The following is a 24,448-nucleotide window of genomic DNA, read 5'->3' as shown; positions in this document are numbered from 1 at the left end:
TTTTTTTAGCCTTCCTATATTTGCTACCCAACAACAACAACATAATAACTCCTATTTTCTCCTCACCAAAAGCAGAGGTATTCCTTTACTTCTTGGTCTGAATATGGTACAGTCAATCCCCCTATATGCAGCTCTTCCACATTCACTCAGAGCTACTCTCTCATACACAGATAGGTCGTATCTTCTGAGACTTGGACAGTAGGGGTTCTGGCCGAGTACCCTGCTTGGGCCTCCTTTAACTATGTTTCTCACCCATGGAGTCAAACAAGGCTAAAAGATTCTGCCAGTAACAAAACAAGCTACTTTTAGATTCAGATAGTTTATTACAAACATAGAGAGTGAAAACAAGATGATCAAAGGTGCCAGCTTCCCACTTGTCTTCCAGGACAATATTGACATGAAAGGGACTGGTGATATGACTAAGTCACAGGAGTATTAGAACACCCTTTGCTGACGTGCTGCTTCCAGGCTGCAACCAAGCATTTTGTTAGCCTACAGCTGTACCCTAAAAGAAGGGTAGGGAAAAGAGGGCTTCATACCTCAGGAAAACCAAAGAGATGAGAAATTGCCTCATGACAACACCCCTGAAAGATAAGGAGATGGGAGATTAATGGCTCTGTAGCATCCCCTCACAAGCCTCCTCATGGTTTGGGGGAATCACAGGGTGTTCTGACAGAACTTAGACTAGCTGGGGTTAATCCTTGCCTACATGGCCTCTGTGAAGATGTACAAGGTTACCAGAGTTCCATGGCAGAGTGATTTCCCTATAATAGAGTGGAGCCTATCTGGATTCCACATTCCCCCTACCTCAAGATCAAGCTCTCTGGGTACCTGGACCTGGAGTTCTCTGTCTAAATGGCTTCATGCCTGCTTCTACCTCCTGTGTGAGCCTTTTTCCTAGGTAGATCGTTCCCAGTTAGACTGCATGCTGGTATACACACCCTAATTCTAAGGGGGTGGCTGGAGTGTTATGTTTGCGTGAGTCTACAAAGAGCTTGGATAAGCAGGCCAGGGTATCCCCATTCATACTTGCAATGCCCCTTAGGTGCTAGACAGAGCTACTACATCAGAATCAAATTGCACTAATGAATGAAGCCTCTGCTGCTGGAAGGGAAAACTAAAGGAAGGGAGTGTGGATTAAAAAAACAAAGTAAGACTTTCTTGACCTCCCTCCTAATTGTTACCTAGTGATTAACTGAAACTGTAGATTCTTACAACAGAGGAAGAGAAATATGACTACCTTTTTTATTGTCGTGACAGTCCAACAACCTTGAGCCTAGATGTTTATTCTTGGAGTAAAAGGCAATAAATATTATGATAAAATCTTTAAATAAAAGCATGAAGTGGAAAGCTTAACTTTTTTTTAAGGATTTGTGAGAAGAATGCTAAATGAAATGTCTGTATTTGCTAAGAAATCTTATTATAAAACACAAAATTTTAGAGATTTTGATCAATAATGTTGCCTACATATAATTGTTTTAATAAAGCTATATATTGAGTAAATAAATAAAATAAGAAAAAAAAAAAGAATTTACTGACACTTTAAATTAGGCTCACCTAAGGCATACACTTTTTGTTTTGAAGCACAAGATTATGACTAATATACTACCTATTTGCTCACTCCTGGAGCAGTATACACAATTTCAGGTTGTAGACCTTTGATAAGGCAAAATTGTTTATGCTTAAAATTAAATTCATAAAGATACCACAAAAATTTTACTTTTAGACTAGCCACCTACTTGTCCTTTTGACCGTTGTTTCAGAATGTAGCCATTTGCCATGAAGCATTTTCTTTTAGTTCCAATAATTCTTAATGAAGCTTTACATCAAGAATACATAACTCAGAGTATACATCAGAGGCTCTTTTAAAATAAAGTCGTTGGTCCCAAACTGAATGGCCTACTGATTCAGAATATCTGGGTTTAGCATGTAATATCTAAATTTTACATGCTGAGGTGGAAGTGGAACTTTCTTTTCTTTTTATGCTTTGCCTATATAGTGACCAAAAATTTATCATGCAAATGTATACACTTTTGAAAGTGAAAGAGGGTGCTGTTAATATTGTGTTGGGACCAGAGGTATAAATTGGTACTGTCCAAAAAAGAACAAATGCCCGTCCTATCTAAAGGTGACTGAAATATGCTATCTAGTCAAACCAAATAAACAAACTCTCTGATAGTGGAATTAATCACATGGTGAGATCACATGCAATTGTGGGCAAGGAATAGCCTCCTTTTATTTTTGGACCAAATATAACAATGAACATTCGTTTTAAAGAAAGGAAAATATGTTTTCTTTCCTTATCTCCTTTTTTTTTTTAATAAATTTTCAGCTGTAAGGTTTTGTTTTTTGTTTTTTGTTTTTGAGATGGAGTTTTGCTCTTGTATCCCATGCTGGAGTGCATTGGCACAAACTCGGCTCACTGCAACCTCTGCCTCCTGGGTTCAAGCAATTCTCCTGCTTCAGCCTCCCAAATAGCTGGAACGACATGCATGTGCCACCATGCCTGGCTAATTTTTTGTATTCTTAGTAGAGACAGGTTTTTACCGTATCGGCCAGGCTGGTCTCCAACTCCTGACCTCAGAGCTGTTAGGTCTTTAACTGACTAGGATACATACACAATCCCTCCCCCTTTGTGCAGCTCTTCCACATTCACTCAGAGCTATTCTCTAGTACACAGGCAGATAGTGTCTTCTGAGACCCGGACAATAGGGGTATGTAGTGTAATTTGATGTAGGCTCTTTCATAGTTGATCATCATGAATCATAAAAAGTAGATAATATGCTGTCCTACGTCGTATTCTTTGTGCTGGAGTGCTTTGACCCTTTACCATTATTATGCTAGTTTTAAACTTACCAGAGAGATGAAACAGTAGGAATAGTTTGTGGTACTCTAAGTATAGGAAGTTCTATCTGTGAAGGGTTTACTAAGTACCACGAGTTTAGTATAGAGCAGGAAAGCCATATTCCATTTTTTCCAAAGCAATTTCATTTTTTAAAATACTTGGTTTTGATACTTATGTAGCTTCTTGTTCTTTTTATTCATGTATTCACACATTCTTTCATTCCTTTAGTTTTGAAATTGAATATACAAATTTGTACAAGATTATACCTAACACTCTGTACTGACACTACTCAGTTTTTAGCTTTTCTTCACAAAAATGTACAGATCTTACACTTAACAAAAAAGATATACACATGCGCACATGCATATGGGCACACACACGCACTCAATCCCAGCCAAGATCTCTCTTATAAGCTCCAGTCTTGTGTCAATCTGTCTACTTAGCATCTTAATTTGGATGTTTCAAACTCCTGAATAAACATGTCCAGGCCCGAAATTGTAATCATCTTTTCAAACTGCTTTTCTTCCAGTGTACCACTTTTTAATAAACTGGTATCACTGTTCATCAAAACACCCAACCTCAGAAATCCATTAATTAAAGGAATAATTTCAGTACTGTTTCTCTCCTAACTAGTCTATAATCTCCATTAAAACAAAATCTGTTTTTTCCCCCTTCATCATTGTATGTGCACCATTCACAGAGCCTGACACAAAATAAGCAGTCAATATTTGTGTAAAAGAGGACTAGACATGCAACTTAACGTATTCTGAAGTATTTCTAGCCTTGTGGTAGAAAACTTACAGGGGTCATTTCCATAAAGTGTCAGTGTGATGTAAGGGACAAATGCGCCAGATTAGTAGCCAGAAGACTTGCTTTGATCTTTACCCCATCTTGACCTCCACTTCCCATCTGAATGTGAACTTTTCTGAGTATCATTTTATACCTCTATAACACTAATAATCTTTTTTCCATCTACCATAGTATCCTACTTCAGGGCTCAATTGAGATAATAAATATGAAAGTGTTTTGTAAACTATGAAGTGCTGTATAAAAACTAAAGTCATTTATTTATAAAATCCTCTATTCTACTTTTATAGGCAAGGCCATAACAAATTCAGTCTCTGTGAAGGGTGTTCATGCTTATGTTTCTTCCAAGATATATAATATTTATTCTGCACTAAAATATACAGAACCCCGTATTTAAAAAGATGCATCAACTCAGGGTCCAGAAAATGTTCATGCCTGAGTGCACAACAAGTAACAGTAGACACAGTGCTTGCATGCCATTGTATATTTACAATACATTTTCATTCATCCTGTCTTACTGCCTTAATTTTTCTGTCAGCTTAAAAAGTTGCTTTTTATTCATTGCCATAGCCTTATTTTCTGCAACTGCCTCTTGAAATTCATTATTATCGATATTTTGCATATCATGGATATAGCACTTTTCAGTCTAAAAAGTCACTTTTCATGCTGATGCTATGTTTTCTAGGTCTAGTGTCTGGAATATATTATTAACCAAATTTGGAGTACAGTGATCTTCATTTGGCACTTCTTATTTTCAAGGTTCTTAAAAATATATTCCGTATAATTAATACTTTTTCACTTCTGAAGATGTTAATATATAAGAAAATCTACATTTTACAAGCTGAGATGGAGGAAACCATGTTTAAAGTTTGCTGTTTCTGCAAATACATATTTGCAGAATGACTTGAAGTTTTGCTCAAAGCACCCTCTCTTTTCTTCTTTAAACAGTTTCTAAGTAGTTATAAACTATACAAAACTATGAGGTCTTTGGGATTTTCTTAAGATATTGAAAGCCAGTGTCAGGATTAGAGTTATATTTCATTTGTTTAATAGATCTTAGTAATCTTTTGCTCATGGGTGACACTCAGACAAACATCCTGCAAAAATAAAGAGAGCATCTTTAAAAGTGTGGTTTCCATGCATTTCCTTAACACATTTATACAATGACACTGTAGCTTTGGCTAGATGCTCCCTTCATTCCTTCTATGCTTTATATGCATTTGAAGGCTTTAGAGGAACACATGAATTTATAATTATGGATGCACTGTGTATGTCTATACCTGTATATCTGTATCTTTATTTTTATATCTCAACTTTATTGAGGTCTAATTGACAAGCAAAAATTATACATATTTAAAAGGTGCAATGTATATTTTAATATATGTATATATTGTGAAATGATTGCCAAGATCAAGCAAATTAATACATCTATCACCTTATAGGCTTACCTTTTCTGTGTTTATGATGGGAACACTAAATACCTGCTCTTATATTTCAAGTGTACAAAACATTATTGTTAACTATAGTCACCATGCTGTACATTAGGTCCTCAGAATTTATTTATAACTGTAAGTTTGTTTACTTTAACCAACATTTCTCCGTTTCTCCCAACTCCTAACCCAGGGCAACCAGCCTTTCATTCTTTGCTTCTGATTTAGACATTTTTTAGATTCCACATATGTGCAATCATATGGTAGTTGCCTTTCTTGCACTTCACTTAATATAATGTCCTCCAGGTTCATTTATGTTATCACAAATGGCAGAATTTCCTTCTTTTTTGAAGCCAAATAATATGTTACTGTATATATATATACACACACATATATACTGTGTGTATGTGTGTATATATATATAACCTGTTTTATGGAATACTGTATATACACCCCATTTTCTTTATCCAGTTGCTCATCAGTGAACATTTAGGTTGTTTCCATATTTCGGCTACTGTGAATAATGGTACAATAAATGTGAAAGTGAAGAGCAGATGTTTCTTTTAGATACTGATTTTATTTCACTTTAATATACACACAGAATTGAGTTTGTTGGATCACATGATACTTCTATTTTTAACTTTTAACATACTCTTTTCCATAGTGCCTGTACCAATTTTTATTCCCCCCAACAATGAATACAGGTTTCCTTTACTCCACATCCTCATCATCATTTCTTATCTTCCGACTTTTTGATAATTGCCATTCTAACAGATGTGAGGTGATATCTCACTGAGATTTTGATATGCATTTCTCTGATTATTAGTGGTATTGACCATATTTTCCTATATCTATTGATCACTTGTATGTCTTCTTTTGAAAATGTCTATTCGGTTCTGCTATGGTTTGGATATTTGCCCCTCCAAACCTCATGTTGAAATGTGATACCCAATGTTGGAGATGGGACCTAAAGGGAGTTGTTTTAGTCATGGGGGTGGATCCCTCATAAATTAATGCCCTGCCTAGGGAGTTAGTGAGTGTTCACTGTATTAATTCTGACCCATGAGAGCTGGTTATTAAAAAGAGCCTGGCACCTCGCCACGTCTTGCTTGCTCTCTCTTCATGTGATCTCTGCACACACTGCACACACTGGCTATCCCTTTGCCTTGTGCCATGAGTGGAAGCAGCCTGAGGCTCTCATCAGTTACAGATCCTCAATCATGAACTTTCCAACCATCCGAATCAGGAGCCCAATAAAACTTCTTTATTCTTTGTAAATTACCCAGCCTCAGGTATTCCTCCATAGCAATCCAAACCAGACTAACACAAAGTCCCTTGCCATTTTTTAAAATATGATGATTTGATTTTTTTGCTATTGAGCTATATTATTTCTTTGCATGTTTTGGATATTAAGTCTCACTCTGTCACCCAGGTTGGAGTTCAGTGGCAAAGTTTGGGCTCACTGCAACCTCTGCCTCCCGGGTTTAAGTGATTCTCCTGCTTCAGCCTTGTGAGTAGCTGGGTTTACAGGCACGTGTCACGATGCCTGGCTAAATTTTGTATTTTTAGTAGAGATGGGGTTTTACCATTTTTGTCAGGCTCGTCTCGAACTCCTGACCTTGTGATCTGCCCTCCTCAGTCTCCCAAAGTTCCGGAGTTACAGGTGTGAGCCACAGCACCTGGCCCAGTTTAGGTCTTTAATCTATTTTAAGTAGATTAAGGATCCAATTTTAATTTTTTGCATGTGGATATCTGTTTTCCCAACACCATTTATTGAGGAGGCTAACATTTCCACATTGTGTATTTTTGATGCTCTTGTCACATTAGTTGGCCATAAATGCATGGGTTTATTTCTGGGCTCGCATTTCTCTTCTATTAGTCTATGTGTCTGAATTAATGTCAGTACCATGCTGTTTCAATTACTAGAGCTGTGTAATTAAATTTGAAATCAGGAAGAGTTACTGCCTCTAGATTTGCTCTACTTGCTCAAGATTGCTTTAGCTATTGAGTTTTTAGTAAGTTTATATGAATATTAGGATTGTTTCTTCTATTTTATCATAAATGCCATTGTAGTTTTGATAGTGATTACTTTGAATCTATAAATTGCTTTACTTAATACAAATATTTGAAAATGTTAATTCTTCCAATCCATGAGCATAGGATATCTTCTCATTTATATATGTCTTCTTCAATTTCTTTCATCAATGTTTTATGGTTTTCATCACACCTGTTTGGTTAAAATTATTCCTAAATATCTTATTATCTTTGATGCTATTGTCAATGGCATTATTCTCTAAATTTCTGTTTTGTATAGTTTATTGTTAGTGTGTAGAAACACAGTGAATTTTGTATGTTAATTTTGAAAAAAAAAATACACTATATTTTTGTAGTGGCTCCAGAAAGGGATTTTTCTGTTTTTGGACTCGTATCAGATCTTGAACTGGACTCAAATGTTAGAAATGAGAAGAATGATTGGAATCATTTCTCTCTCTCATCTCCAGTCTGAGATCATCTTGCTATTTTGATATTTGTGTTGCTTCTGTTGTCGCATTATATTTGTTGAAATATTTAGACCATAAATACATTTATTATCTGTCTATCTCATTATCTGTCTCGTGTATTGCAAGGAGACTCTGTAACTGTTATCTTCCTGGTAAACTATTAATCATAAAAGTTTTGAGCTGCCACATAAAACAATTAAAACATTCATGGTCATCCATATAATCTCCTGTCAGTTCAGATATATTTTATAGGTGAGAGTGATAAGCCTAGTGTTCAACCATTGAAAACTAATGATCAAAGTGTAATACTACATTTATATAATTATTATTTGTTGTGGGGTCACATAGGTTGTTTGGATCCATAGAAAATATGCTGGCAAGAGAATCTTAAAAGTATCAAAGTCTTACAGATCGGTTTTAATTTCTTTCTAGTATCTTTCACTTCTGAGTCTTACTCAGCTGTTACTGCTTCTTAACCATATTAATCTCTTAATTATATTTTTATTTTGGTGGAGTCTCTCCCTGATTAATTCTAGTCACAGAGAGTGAAAGGGTACAATGTCTGATTCTTTCCATGCCTGAAAATTATTTGATTATCCCTTTACACATAATAGGATGATATTTTAGATGTTTATATATATTTATCAGTTTATATTTTATTTCCACCATCCCATTCCAACCCTGAAGACATTGTTTTCTAACATAAAATTTTGCCTGTGTTGATAAGAAATCTAATGGTTGTTGGATTATTGGTATTTTGTGGAAAATCTGTTTTTTCATAAAGGCCTTTGGGATTTTCTCTTTCTCCTTGAACTTCTGAAATTTCACAGTAGTATAACTAAGTTTAAGTCTAACTTTCTTACTGCGTCACGCTCTCCATGAACACTCCATCTGAAGACATGAATGTCCCTTTGAAGAAAATTTCTATTAGTTCATTTTCTCTTCTCCTCTATTATCTTTGTTATTTCCTTGTACAGTGTTTCTGTTCTATCTCTGGGATCCCGAGGTCATTTAAATTGTGTTTATAATTTTTCTGTTATCTTTTCTCAAAATACAGGGAGATTTCCTTGATTATTTATCCTCTAAGTTACAAGTTTGGTATTTACTACTGTCTATTTTATTATTTTCAAAATCTGTGAAAGGTTTGAGATTTTAATTTACTTTCAGGGTAACAAGTTAGCCTGCCATAGTTTCATGAATACTGGAAGAAGACACGAGACTCTTGCGTCAGAGAAAAATGATTTATTACTCACAGTATAGTAGGAGATATGATAATCAAATTATTAGGTCAATTCTGTTGTGGCTGCACACAGGGTGGCAAGGATGAGCCCAGATACTTGCTCAAGAATTACAACCAAGAAATCCCAAGCTTAGAGAACTAAAATATTTTAAGATGGGTAGGAAGCATGCCTTCCTTCTACTCCAGAGATAAACACTATGTCTATCTTTTAAGGCTTTAAGCAAAACTTCCCTTCATTGTGGAGGGACATTATCACTATTTTCCAAGGCTTTTTTCTAGGTCAGTGCTTCATCAACTTTTCTGTGCATGTGTCTTCTTGGATATTTGTTTAAATGCAGATTCTGAATTAGTGGGATTTGGATGGGGCTTGAGATTCTAAACTTTTAATAAGATCCTAGTGATGCAATGCTATTGGTCTTTGGGCAGCCATTTGACTATCAGGGGTTTATTACCTTTGTTTCCTCAGGAACCAGTTCTATTTGTTTACCTTAGTTTAGCTTTTCATACTTTTTTTTTCATTTTTATGAAAATATTGTTGCCCATATTTCTGAGTGGAGGTCTCAGACAAATAATATGAATGTCTGGTTTGTCGAAGCACAGGTGGCAGTCATTTCATCAAAGCCCTCTCCATGAGAGAACTGGGTTTGGATTCCTTCTCAGAAAAGAGAAGTTTCTCAGAGGATAATGAAGTAAGGACTTCCAACAATCTGTTTCTCTGCAACAGCAGTAAGCATACTGGCAAAAACTGTCAAATTCATCTTTTTAGGGAACTCAGCATATACAAAGGCTAACAACAATCCAAGGAGCATATATTCAAGAAAAACAGCTGCATTTCAAGAACAACAGCCAGCTTTGTAGCATTTTAATGTGCTGTTTTCATCATCTTCTTCCCAGCTCTGTGATATCTCTGAAAACCATCATCTCCACAAACATAGTGAAAGCCACCAGCCTAGAAGTCCACCTTAGTCTGTTTAGGCTACTATGACACAATACCATAGAGTGGGTATCACATAAACAACCGAAATTTATGTTTCGCAGTTCTGAAGGCTAAGAAATCCAAGATCAAAGTGCCAGAAGATTCGGTGTCTGGTGAGGGCCTGATTCCTGTTTCATAGATGGCCATCTTCTTACTGTGTCCTCATATGGTAGAAGGGGTGAGGGAACACTACAGAGTCTCTTTTGAAAGAGCACTAATCCCATTCACAAGGGCTCCACTCTGATGATCCAATCATGTCCCATAGGCCCCTGCGTTCTAATACCATCATCATATTGGGGGTTTGAATTTCAACATTTGAATTTTAGAAAGATACAAACATTCTGTCCTTGTCATATAACTGGAGGGGTAACAATTGTTTTGGAGTCCCCCTAAAGTTAGCATTCACATTGAATTGTCATTATTTGATCTTTCTGGCTAAATGAACTTTGTGAAAAGTGACAAAATACATGTATTTCCCATAGCAGGGTGACAATGTGTTTTTTTAATCATAGACTTTGATATGTAAAATTTTTTAAATTTCTTCTCTGGTTGACAGGTCTGTAATAATTTTATTCTTCAAGCATTTATCCATAGGTGATAAATTAGGTGAAATGACAGATATTACACTAGGGGATTTTCTGACATTGAGAAATCACTTTCCAATAATACTATGTATTTTAAAAGTTAGTTGTAACATACATAGAAACATTACAACTTACCCAATAAACTGCTAAAATAAGACAAGTGTAGCACAAGCTTTGTAAATGTACCCAAACTCACTCTCAAGTTTTAGTGAGTCAGATGGTTTTAGATGAAATTTTACTAGACTCATCAGATTAATTTTTCCTTTAGTATTTTGATAAACTGACACAGATCAAAGAATAAAATTAGCTGACACAATTTTATATTATTAAAACATATGCGAAAAACTCTGGCATTTTACAAAAAAAAAAAAAAAAAAAAAAAAAACTATCTGAATTCCTGCATCTGATATTCACCTTTCATATATTCACAACTGGCAAATGCCTAGTTTTAAATAACACATTTGTGTGTGACCTTTTAAGAAAATTACCAATGTCTTTGTTTAGAGTGCAGAGGGCATGGATTTCACAGAGCATTTCCCACTAAATCGAGTATATTACTCCAATTTCATAGCCATGTTGTCATGAAGTGGCACTTCATTAAGATAATGTGACCTTTAGAATATTCTTCCAACCTTTTACTATGTCTTTGGTAGTGGGATTTGTACTTTAATTTCTGTAGCTTTTTGATAAGTTGGAAATAAAAAGTAATTGAAAGCTACATTTTTTATTTAACTTCATCTATACACTGTATGTAGGTTTTTTCCCCTAAAATGACAAACAATATCAGGTAAATGATTTTTGTTCAAACTAGGGATTATCTGCCAGGAAAATGTCTTTTAGGGTTAAAATCAAATTGACAAGTTTATATCCATTGTGGAAAGGAAGAAAGGGAGAAAATGGCTATGTAGAAAAAAAGCAAAAATTGTTCTTTTTTTCTACTGCATTTTCAAAAACGTTGAGAAAGGCCCCCAAAGCCTTTTTTTCTTGTTTTGTGATGACAGTGAGATAATATGTTTTCAGTGTGCTCGCTGTGGCAACTTGAAATTGTTTGTTCATTTGAAGCCATCATGAAAGTAGAGATTTAACTTCTAAAACCATTTTTTTTTTTTTTTTTTTTATGGTGAAGTCAAAGTAAGCAATTTAATGGGAAGAGGAAAGGAGATGATTGTTCTGGTTAGACTTGAAGTAGCATTTCTCAGGAACCATTTATGTATCATTTGGTTTATTTATAGGATTGAATTTTAGGATCAGAATTGAGTTTTTCAATGAATATCTTAAAATATATTTACAGCTAAGTATTGTTTTACTTTAATATGTGGACACTTTTAGGTTTCAGAGCATGGATTTCTTAATCAGTTCTTTGGCAACTGTAACATTAAGGTTCTCTTTTTAATATATTTGAAATGGAGCATTCATGATACACCCTGGGAGTGCTGCTTTAGGTGAAATCACACAACCATATGGTGGCCTGAAAGCTGCATAGGGAGTTTTTGATTACTTTACAAGATATGTTGCTTTAGACAAATCACTTAGTTTCCTAAGCTTTATTTTCTCTATTAGAAAAATAACAGCATAAGTTAGGGTTGTATTCAGCTGCAAATACAGCAGTCTCCCTTTATCCTTGGGGATGCATCCCAAGGGCCCTCCCCCAGTGGATGCCTTAAACCTTGAATAGTTCTCAACCCTACAGATACTGTTTTTATCCTAGGATCAGCCAGGATCACCTAATTATCTGCTGCAGGTAATCCTGGCTCATCAAGCATGAAGATCTTGATGTTTTAGTATCGGAAGAGATGATATTGACGACTAAGAGGTGGGTAGCATATACAGCACAGATACACTAGACTAAGGGATCATTCACACCCTGGGTAAGATGGAGTGGGACACATAAAAATTTCATCATGCTTTTCAGAATGGTGTGCTATTTGAAATTTATATGTTTAGATAACATTTGACCTGACTGTAGATAACTGAAACCATGGAAAGTAAAATCGTAGATAAGGGAGGATTTTTGTAACAAAAAACCTGGGTATAGAGGCCTAAAAAAGAGAGGCAACTTTTCTAAGCCAGGATGTCCGTAGTGCAAAGTAGTCTGGCTAGCCAATGCTATCATCAGGACTCCATCCTTTCTATCCTCTCTGTTTGAGACTGTAGCACCATGGCCACAAGAGAGCTGTTAAACCTCCAAGGGTTTTGTTCACATTCCAGGTAAGAGGAAAGTAAATACTAGAGTTTTTTTTTTTTTTTTTTTAAACTCTAGATTCTATTTATAAGGGAAAAAATAGACAGAAAAATAATAAATATCAACTACAAACATGGTAGGGCTTTAATCATGTTACCATTCTTTTCGATCACTATCAACCTGACAAACGTGCCTGAAATAACCATTCAGTTTACCCAGACACCACAGGGTGGTGTCCATTTGAAAAGTCAAAGCAATTCTTGATGTATTCTTAGAGTTCAAGATAAATAGATGTGCTACTACTTTTCTACCCTCACCCCAGTTGCCATATCTCCAAATATCTTCATCATGGACCTAGCATCTTAGAAAGTTATAGTGATGTAGGAGTCTTTCTGTATTTTCCTCAACTTCCTTCACTACTCTTACCCTATTGACAATTTATAACCCCTGCACCATCTGGGAAACAGACTGTTGGCTGCCAAGTAGACTCATTAATGTTCCCCTCCAGGAACTCTTGCTGTTTAATTAGGCTGTCAGCTGGATTCAGGCAGTGAGAGCCTTAGGTGGCTGTGTAACAAATCCATGACTCCATGAATTCAGATGTCAAGGTCACTAAGATTCCCGCTTATACTCAATACGAGAAAAGGAATCCAGATCGTTGGCTGTTAAAATCCAAGTGATCAATGACTTCACCTTAAAGGCGACTTTCCGTAGTTAATTGAGATACTGAGTTATCCCACACTGAATTCGCAGCTGTGGCTACTACATTGTTTGAGAATCCTCTAACCCCTGGGCCATCATGTCTGGCATTCAGGCTTTCTTGTCAGAGATAGTCAATAGTGTTTGTAGAGTACATTCCAAACCCATACTGAAATTACTGTATGTGCCATAATTAAATGCGTCCACTTAATTAAGTTCTCTGAGAACAGATTACTAATAGTGTTAGCACTCTAGACATATTGGATTTAAATAGAACAATGGTTTCTTTTTCAATGGCAATTTGGTAAAATTCTACTATGAGAAAAATGCTTCTCAACTGAATGGTTTGGTTACTGTTGAGAAAACATTATCTAACCATCGTTAGTTTGAAGGAGAGGGAAAAACTTCATTAGGCAAAATGTGGAAACCTGGAGTTTTCTAAATCCAGAGACGAACCATCACCCATAGGAGTCAATCAATTCTAGTAGGTTTTGGTTGATTAAGTATTCATCTATCTACTGATTAAGTCATTTAATTTATTCATGTGTCAAATATTTATTGGTTATTCACCCTCAGCTAGGCCCTGGGCTCAGTTCTATGAATATATTAGTAACTCAGTACAGGCAATGAGTAAGTCTCCATTCTACTGAGGGAGGCAGTTATTCATCTAAGAATCATGAAAACAGAGTATAATGAAACAATAAGTAAACATACCTACATCCATGAGATGTCATAATTGAGGGGCCAAATCTGCTGAATATGGAGGAATGATAAGTCGGGGGATGCCTAATCAACACTTGGTAGAGGGAGGCAGAGAGAACCTTCTGAAAAGAGAAAAAGCACGTGCAGACACTCTGTGTCTGTGGGAGCAAGGCATTTGTATGAAAGCTGGTAAGCTCATTTTTAGAAAAGAGGTGGAATTATGGTAAGTGAGGTCTAAGGAAAGGCTTTCTGAGTCTACCCAGATTGTTAAACTTTTTTCTCTACGGCAGCTAGAGTGTCACCTTTCAGCAGTATCCTTAACATTAGGACCTGTGCTGTTTCTTCGGACTGTCTAAACTTAATCCTGGCGTTGGTGAAAAGAAGAAAGAAGTGAATAGTAGATGGCTCAGTTTTGCTTTTTCCTCCTACCTGCTAGTCTTAACTGAAAAAGAATATGATGAATCTTCCTATAATCCTCACAGTGAATTTAGAAAGAGTTGTCAGGGACATTGCTTTATAATGGGTTTCTTCCGGTGGTGTATTGGAAATGCTTGGCCCAAGAAATATTGTTATTAACCTTTAAATAAAATAATGACACTTTGTGTGAAGTCAGTTCTTTTTAAAGCTATTTTACCTGTTTCTGTATGTACATATTTCTGTATTTTTTCTTTAAACATATTTTATTCATCTCTTTTTCCTACAAATTTTTCAAAGGAAGTGAAATATTGTGTTATCTCTAAATAATTATTGTTTTCTTGCTATTTACAGATGTCAATAGGAGACTTTGAGCTGTGTTTATTTATTATTTTCTTTCAAGTTTTTATTTTAAGTGCAATGATCTGTGGTGAATTTTAGGTCTTATGGAAAGCAGCCATATCTATGGACTACACAGAATCCTCAGAAGCAGTGACCTGCTCCTCCAGTATATCTGTTCCAACTTTATCATCTTCACTGGATTTGAAGTATTTAAATTCCATTTCCCATCAGAACTAGTTTAGAGGAGCCCTAGACTAAGCCATTTGCTTGAATGCTTCTAACACATTCCTCTAGCTTTGCCATATCTGCCACATCATCCCACTGTTTCACATCTAGCACGACTGAAAATAGCAACAAGTGGACATTTTTGGGCTTTCTTTGATTCATTCTGGGCAAACCATTCTTCCATTAGCCTCTTTGCTGCTTCACTTTCATCCTCCTTATCAGAGCCAAGGAGATCAATGCCATCATCATCTTTACTACTTGTAGCTCCGCTTCCTATAGTGTCTTCAACATTAGCAGGAGCTATTTGCCCAAAGGGTTCTTCACTCCTGGCAGGCTGGCCTTTTCTTTTCATGAGACTTGATGTGACTATACCAACACAGGGCAAGACACAAGTTCACAGGCAATGGGCCAGTGACTGCTTCCAATACTGCCACATCTGCTTATGGTGGCACATAACCCTCGATGTAGCTCTTGTCTGCCAGGTAATTATTGAGCACGTGGAGGCCAGCAGGGCTTTTCAGGTCTCTGAAACCCATGATGTCAGCTATATCTGAGAGTTGGGTAGCAGCAAAATGAAAGAGAGCAAATTATGGGCGCCCCTGCTAAGAGAGGGAAAAAAAGCTAGTTTCGGTTTGTTAAAACCCACAGACATGCAGAAAGAAAACAAAGCCCAACTGTATTTAGCAAGCTCTCACAGACTTTCTTTTCAAGAGAAAGATGAAAGTGCTCATAGGCTGCCAGGGAAATCATACTTGGATTTCAATATATAAAACTCCCCTTCCTATTTCACTTATAAACATATCTGTGGAGAAAGAAAGGAAGAAAAGTTCATAAATACAAATAGAATTTCATCCACATGTTCCCAAAGTGCTGTGATGTGATTTCTGTTTTATAGACTTCACTTATAAAAAAGGTTACAGAGTGTGAGCAATCTGTCAAATATTCCACAAATGGCAAGTGCTACATTTGACGGATAGACATTGTTTTAAATATTTTCAATTAATGCCTTTGGTCTGGATAGTTCTTTAAAATTAATCTTAATTGTATGAATAGTATGTTGTGTTTAATTATTAATATTGAACATTGTTAATATTTATACAAGTAACTTTACAAATATAACTTAAAATGATCTTTAATATCTGGGCATTGAAGCTAATAACCATACTATATTAGCCATTTCACTGTGTTAGCTACAAGTTATACATAGTAGGACAAGATGTGGGACTCGGGGTGGACCACAAGCTGATCGTGAGTTTATAAAGAAATTCTTCAGACTGGGCACAGTGGCTCACACCTGTAATCCCAGCACTTTGGGAGGCCAAGGAGGGCGGATCACCTGAGGTCGGGAGTTCGAGACCAGCCTGATCAACATGGAGAAACCCCGTCTCTACTAAAAATACAAAATTAGCCAGGCATGATGGCACATGCCTGTAATCCCAGCTACACAGGAGGCTGAGGCAGGAGAATGGCTTGAACCCGGATGGTGGAGGTTGCGGTGAGCCGAGATCGCGCCATTGGGCTCCAGCCTGGGCAACAAGAGCAAAACTCCATATCAAAAAAAAAAAAAAAAAAAAAAAAAATTCTTCAAAAAGGCATAATATTTTTGAAATTATATAAAGACATAGTAATGTAGTCATCCATTTTTCTTTCTTTTCTTAAAAAAATTGGAATAGGAAGTATTTAAGGGTAGAGCAGGGCAACAACCTCATTAAAATGCCAGAAAATATTACCAATGAGAAAAGCCTAAATAAATTGGAATTAGTTCATGTGCAGATGAAAAAGCTAATGGTCTTTCACAAGTCAATAACAATTTTAAGCAGCAAAGAAACCATGTTATAAGCAGAATTCTGATCAGCTTGTTTTATTATTCAGTGAAAATAAAGTAAGAGAAAATAAATCTACACTGTAATTTTAAACAGAAATATTATGTCTATTACATCTGTTGCTGTTACATGTGCTGTATGTTTTCCTGTTTACAGTCTTCATTCACAGACACTTCCAATGCACAACTTCATAGCCTTCTGCTAGGGCTGGCTAAAGTGATGGCAAAAGAAACCAAGTACTCTAGACTGTTCCATGGATGGGGAGGGAGAATGTAAGTGGAAAGAAGGATATAGCAGTGCCCAAATTTGAATAAAAAATATCTAAACTTTAGATATTCCTTTCCTCAGTCTTAGGAAACTTAGATTATTTCTCTTATCTTCCATTCATTTTCCAAATATAAGGAATAAAATCAGTTATTTAGTTTCACCTGCTCACTTGCACAAATATATATAGTTTTATACACCACAGAATTGTATATTGTAGTAAACCCATGAGCTTGTGCCCATGTAATTTTGCCTGTATTAGCCATTCCTAAGTTGTATCAATGAAAGCCTTGCATTAAAGGAGATATATAGATGCACTTGGGTAAATATAGAAGTCTCCAACTGGATTAAAACAGATGGTATTTAACTAAAACTGGAACTCATACATTATGGTAGCAGGAAAACTGGATCACAGGTGCAAGGGAAGCCCAGAAGTTTCTTGGTAAGTTTAAGAAAGAAAAGGGGAAAGGAGTCTTTATTTTCTTCTATTTAACATGAACAAAACCCATTTAATTACTGTTAGAACAGTGGAATGAGATGGTGTTAACGTTGAAGGAAGAGAGGATAAATGTCTAGTGCTTTGAATCTTTTCTAATTTAGCATCATTATTTGGGTGAGGTAATAGAGACAGCAACTTAATCTTGAAGGAAAACTGCAGGAGCTTGTTTTGGTTAAACAATGTACTTTTGCCATCCTGACAGGATTATTGATAGAGAAAGAAACTCAAGGTCACAGGCCTTGATATTTTCCTCATTCTACGGTAAACTTATTTTTGGAGATTGTTGGCTCAGCTAGTTCTTTGCTAGATGCTGGGAAGATAAATTTGAACTTGAGCTTGTGACACCACTTAACTTGTAATAATGATTGTTATCAGTGCCTCTCCATCGTGTTTGTAGGGCAGGAAGTTTGGCTATGTGTGTGGTTGTTTTTCCAACTGTGAATGACATTTGAAATCCCCAGCTATTTCTTCCAAAGTGGTGGTTAGGAATTACTACTATCATTGAACTATAAATGCACTTATATTATTTAGGGCAAGAAAATGCTATTGATCCATTTGTCTCTAACTATAACAGGGCTAATTTTTTCATTTGATTTTATAAACTTAATCTTAACCAATTATTTAGCAAGAACTATTTAACTATCATATATATATATATATGTTTTAATCTGTTTTGCTTTGTGAAAACCCAAAGACACGCAGAAAGAAAACAAACCCTAACTGTATTTAGCAAGCTCTCACAGACTCTCTTTTCAAGAGAAAGATGAAAGTGCTCATAGGCTGCCAGGGAAATCATGCTTGAATTTCAATATATTAAACTCCCCTTCCTATTTCGCTTATAAGTATATCTGTGGAGAAAGAACTGAAGAAACTTTGGTTTATTTAATAAAGAAAATTTTTACTTGTAAACTTTGTGATAAAAATGTATTTCATACTTAACATATTCTTTCTACAAATATTTTTGTAAAATGGAGCTGCCTATGTTTTTTGTTTGTGAAAACAATATAAGTATACAGTTTTGAGAAAGTCAACTAGTAGATAAAAGTTCAGGAAAAGGAGATAAAATAATTATAATGCAAAGGTAAACACTCTGTTTACCTTTAAGTGACAGCTGAATTATTGCAATGTCACTCAGCAGGATTTAAGATTATGAAAACATTTGTATCACTTATTAATTAAATAGTATTAAAAATTAAACAACTGATTTGATAAATATGAATGTAGCTGCCTAATATAGATAATTTTTAAGCGTTATTGTTAACTGCTAAAAAGCTTGAGGAACAAATACTTCAAAAAATAGACTGGGCCGGGTGCAATGGTTCATGCCTGTAATCTCAACACTTTAGGAGGCAGAGTAAAATAAAAATAAACAGTCTGTTTTTGAGACACAGTCTTGTTCTGTCACCCAGACTGGAATGCAGTGTTGTGATCATAGCTCACTGCAGCCTCCGCCTTCTGGGCCCAAGCAATCCTCTTGCCTTAGCCTCTCCAGTGGTTGAGGCCACAAGAATGTACCACTATGCCCCCATTAATTTTTTTTTTTTTTTTGCTTTTATATTTTATAGAGATGGATCTCCCTACATTCCCCAGGCTAGTCTCAAACTCTTGGGCTAAACCAATGCTCCTGCCTCTGCCTCCTAAAGTTCTGAGATTACAGGCATGAACCATTGAACTCGGCCCAGTCTGTTTTTTGAAGGATTTGTTTCTCAAGCTTTTTAGTAGTGTAAAATAGCACTTTAAAATTATCTATATTAGGCAACTACATTCATATTTATCAAATCAGAAGTTTAATTTTAAAATACTATTTAACTAATAAGTGATACAAATATTTTCATAATCCTAGATCCTGCTGAGTTACTCTGTGACATTGCAATAATTCAGCTGTCACTTAATAGTCAAAATTCTGTGATAGGTAAAGCAATGTGAAGTTCAGAAATCCTGTATACCCGGGAACCAGGTCCATCTCAGGAATTTATTCCAGGTCTCTTCAACCTGTCGTCTAGATCTTACATAGGCTCTCTTTACAGGCAGGAATCAAAAGCAAATCAGTTTATGAAGTTATATTGTGAAGATGGTGATATTGTTTGGGTTAGGATAGAGATTTGCCATGAAGAAAATAGTTTAATCTTGGGGAAAAGAAGAAAAAAACAACAACAAAACCACCAAGACAACAGGTTCAAACAATGTAGTTTCTTAAGAAATCAAGTGATGATGCTCATTTCTCTAAAGTCCAAGTCCAGGATATGTTACCTATTTGAGATTGTATCAGTCAGGAAACAGATCATATACTAAAGTTGAGTAAAGATGTAGGCAAGTTTAGGCAAACTGCCTCAGGGCTAGCAACCAGGGAGCCTTGACTGCCCTCTCCCTAAAGGGGAGGTGGCAGATGCAACAGTCTGAAAGGAGAGAGGTAGAAGACATTGCTGGAGTAGCTGTGGCCTTGAGTAAGGGACAGGGTCAACTTGCTGTGACTTATTAGGGAGGAAGCTTGGGGAACACACACTCTGACCTCACTCTCCTCCTGACCAGTTATCTCCAACTCTTGCCCCCCTTTGTTGACCAAATCCAACTAGCAGCCAGAGAGGAAGTGATCTTACTCACGTAGCTCATACTTATTAGCTTCTCTGGGAACAAAGCAGCCTGAAGAAGAGTGGAGCTGATCTGGAGGGGCCAATGAAAACTCTCTGCATAGAAATCCTTCCTGGTGCAGCTGTTTGTAAAACTACAACAGAATTGGTTTGGTTTTAATCAAAACTCCAACTAAATCGGCTTGGCTTTAAGTAGAAGGAAGCTTTTTTTGTTACCTTAAGATATGATTTAATAATACATAGTTTGAAAAGTACTTCATCTAATCACTTATTGATTTAAAAATTCATTTTCAACAATTAAATATATTAATAATATATCAGAGTAAAATATGAGAAGAAAATTGTAAATCTTCTAACCAACATTTAAAAAGAAGGAAGAGTCACTATGAAGGCAGCTAGGAAACCTGGAAATTCAATTGCCTTTGATGTCAGAGCTGAGTTTGAATCCTGGATGGGACATTACTATTGAGACCTTATGTAATTTACTTACCTGGGCACTGTGCTGCATGATGGACCCACATGTAGGAGATGCTTGACAATCTAGTGCTTCTATTGTTGTCAAGACTCCCTTGCTGAAGTCTTACTATAAATCACTGGGAAAACAAATGATACTTATTTTAGTATGCTGCAGAGCTTTGTAACCTTGCTCTAAAACTGTTAATGCCTGTTATTAGATTCTTTCAGAGTAAAAAACAAAGTGAGCTGATTCTACATAGAGTTTGCAAGGGGGATAGTCTTTATTAGATAGTTATAACCAGAATTAATGATCTTGTTAAACCATGTCAAAAGACATACGAGGTACAGTAATCCCAGTTTAAATGGATGATTTCCTACCAGTCCCATCTCTGTCACCAGTGAAGAGAAGCAAGCCTGTGTAATTCAAGTCATTTTAGACACGTATTTTTGTTTGAAACAAGGAATGTTAGAGCAGATGTCAGAATACCGTTTTCAACATATGGTAAGCTCTTCCATTGCAGCTGGCTGCAATCCTTGTCAAAGGTCATCGAGAAAAAAAAAGACAGAGAGTCAGAAGTCACTATGAGCTTTAAAAGCACATTCAGGAAACTGCACTGTTATAAACCGTGTTCACTGAACCAGAGAAAAACCTAGCCCTTTTATCAATAATGTAGAGTGAATTGAAAGCTGATTTTGAATTTAGGTATGTAAGTTTCCATGTAGCTGTGAGCAAGAGAGAAATAGAGAAATGAATTAAGAAGGTCAAAGACCCTCTCACATAATGGTATTTGCTCTATTCTTATTGCTATCAAGCTCAAGGTACAAGTGACAGGATGTATAACAGGGACCAGTGTAACAGAATGCACTTTGAGATTCAACCAGTTAGCCCCTTCAGTGTCTGTATTCACTGCACTGCAGAGAACAAGTGGAAATCCTGAAATGTAGCCACCCTGCAATCACTGAAACAGGATGACTATTCCACCACTCTCCAGGTCTAGGTGTGTGAAAGGAGAGGTTGATGAGAGGATATCCACATTTCAGGGAAAGACACAAATTATAGTAACCACAAAGAGAAAATGACATTGCACTCACTATGAGGACAGAAATAGTTAGATTACCTGTCACCTTCTCTGAGGAGCCTTTCCTAACCCTCCAAGCCTGGGTTGGGCAGCTTTCTCGAGTGCTGCTGGACCTCCATAACACTATCATGTAATGCTGTATGTAGTTGCTTAAATAAATTGTACACCAAACTGGAAGTTCCATGAGGGCAGGGACTATCTCTTCAGTGCTCTATCCAGCACCTTGCACTGAGACTGCAACAGAGTAGATACTCAGTACCTGCTTTTTCAGCAGCAGAAACAACCAAAAGTGCTTATAACTGTAAAAGAGAGAAAACCCTTGTGGCTGTTATATGACTGCCCTTTTACCCTGAATGACTTATGGTGAGATGGGATTGTTTCTTGGTTAGTTTGGGTACTTTTCCTGAAGATATTGTTAATAAATTCTTGTTGAAAAAACAAACTCTTGCATTTAGAGTGTAATCTGACAGGAAGGAAGAGTATCCACTCTGGATTATCCTTAATGCTTGCCCCTATCCAAGACTTTGTCAGGCTTTTCAGTATCTGGCTGCAATCATCCAAAAACAAGTGAGATGTCTCTTGTGAACACACATGTAGGCAATCTAGTGTTTTCCCACAACAGAGACAACAGCTTTCCTGGTACCCATGTTGTCATTTAACCAAGAATCAATAAATTAAAAGGAAATTTGGAGGGATCCTGTAAATCTTTGTAAATGTCAAGGCCTATCTAATTATTTCCCTTTTGATTTTTAAAGTTAATTGCCTAAGCACTCAATACTAAATCCTCAGTTTGCTAAAAGAAGGTTGTGGATTCCTATTTTTGATCAAGATAGAGATATGCTGAGTTTTCTTACCTGGTAAAATGGATCGCTTAAAGCGTTAAATATAAGAACTCAAACTATAAAAATCCTAGAAGAAAACATAGGAAACACCATTCTGGACATGGGCCTTGGGAAAGAATTTATGACTAGGTTCTCAAAAGCAATTTCAACAAAAACAAAAATTGACTGGTGGGACCTAATTAAACTGAAGAGCTTTGGCATAGCAAAAGAAGCTATCAGCAGAGTAATCAGACAGCCTACAGAATGGGAGAATATATTTGCAAACTATGCATCCAACACAGGACTAATATCTAGATTTCATAAGAAACAACAAGCAAACAATAACCATAGACATTAAAAGGTTGGCAAAGGACACAGACACTCCTCAAAACAAGACATACCAAAAGCCAACAAACATATGAAAAAAATGCTCAACATCACTGATTATTAGAGAAATGTAAAATAAAACCACGATAAGATACCATCTCACACTAGTCAGAATGGTTATTATTAAAAAGACAAAAAATAACAGATGCTGCAGGACTACAGAGAAAAAGGAATGCTTATGCACTGTTGGTGGGAATGTAAATTAGTTTAGTTACAGTGGAAAGCAGTCTGGAGATGTCTCATAGAACTAAGAACAGAACTACCATTTGACCCAGCAATCCCTACTAGGTATATATCCAAAGGAAGGTATATTATTATACCAAAACGACACAGCAACTCGTAACAAGGACATGGAATCCACCCATGTGTCTATCAATGGTAGATAGGATAAAGAAAATGTGGTATATATAAACCATGAAATACAATGCAGCTAAAAAAATAATGAAATGAAGTATTTGAAACAACATGAATGAACTGGAGGTCATAATCCTAAGTGAATTAACATAGGAATAGAAAACCATATACACATGTTCTCATTTATAAGTGGGAGCTAAACATTGGGTACTCCTGGACATAAAGATGGGAATGATGGACACTAGAACTACTACAGCGGGGGGAAAGGGAGGTGGGGCAAAGGCTGAAAAACTACCTTTTGGGTACTGTGTTCGCTACCTGGGTGATGGGATCTTTCAAACCTGAAAACCTTAGCATCATGCAATATACCTATGTAACAAACCATGTACCTCTGAATATAAAATGAAAGTTGAGCTTGTAAAACAATAGAATAAAAATGTGTTTTTACACTTCTTACTCCTCACAGCAATGGATGATTTTTAAAAGTTATATTTGGACATCATTTGAAATAATTTAAAAGTTATAGAAATAAAGGGTAATATGAAAGAAGAAATTTCAGAACTTTCTAAAGTATATGAATAATATTCAAAGACTCAAGAGAAATAAAAACAAAACAAACCATTGAATGTAGTGATAGACCACCTCAGAAGAAAGGCATTTGTGAATGTTTTGAGAGACAAGGAGATTCTTCCATTCAGTGTTATCTCTCCCGAACTTGGGAGGATGTCTCTTGGGGTTCTCTGTGACTGAAGATGAGCTCAAAGTTTAACTTAGTTCTTGCTGTCAAGTTCACTTGGTAATAAAGTGAAAAATTTAGCATCAAAGACAGCAAACCCTGGTAGTGAAAATGACAATGAAAACTTATGAAGAAAATAGTCCTGGAGATAAGATTTATAATTTCTTCATTTGTAAACATTGGTCTAGTTATATTTTAACTCAATGAATAACCATCTGGGACACAGAAAATTTGCAATCAGAATGCCTTTGAAAAAGTATGCACTTGGTATCTTCCATGGAAAACTCAATTGGGAGCATGGGCTCCTCTAAAATGGATCAACCATTAAGAAAATTGCCAGCAATTATATGTTGGTTAAATTCCCTATATGCCACTTATGTTTTAATTGTTTGGGGGAGGAGAGACTTCCAAAAACTGTATTTTAAAAAATCTTAAATCTATCAGTTTTCGAAATACTATCTTAGACATTTTATGTAATTCTCTGCAAAAGTATA

General features: G+C 36.1%; 1 protein-coding gene and 1 pseudogene across 1 annotated transcript in view; one reads left to right on the top strand and one right to left on the bottom strand.

Annotated features, from left to right (window-relative positions):
* Positions 1 to 24,448, top strand: part of NAALADL2 (N-acetylated alpha-linked acidic dipeptidase like 2) — a 978,063-nt gene that overhangs the window by 192,183 nt on the left and 761,432 nt on the right. The gene's annotated exons all lie outside the window — the stretch shown is intronic.
* Positions 14,818 to 15,483, bottom strand: LOC111521412 (annotated as a pseudogene).

This window comes from Piliocolobus tephrosceles, chromosome 2 (assembly GCF_002776525.5).
Source record: "Piliocolobus tephrosceles isolate RC106 chromosome 2, ASM277652v3, whole genome shotgun sequence".
Classification (NCBI taxonomy): domain Eukaryota; kingdom Metazoa; phylum Chordata; class Mammalia; order Primates; family Cercopithecidae; genus Piliocolobus; species Piliocolobus tephrosceles.
Note: the sequence above shows the minus strand (reverse complement) of the source record. Positions and strands in the feature narration are given on the sequence as shown.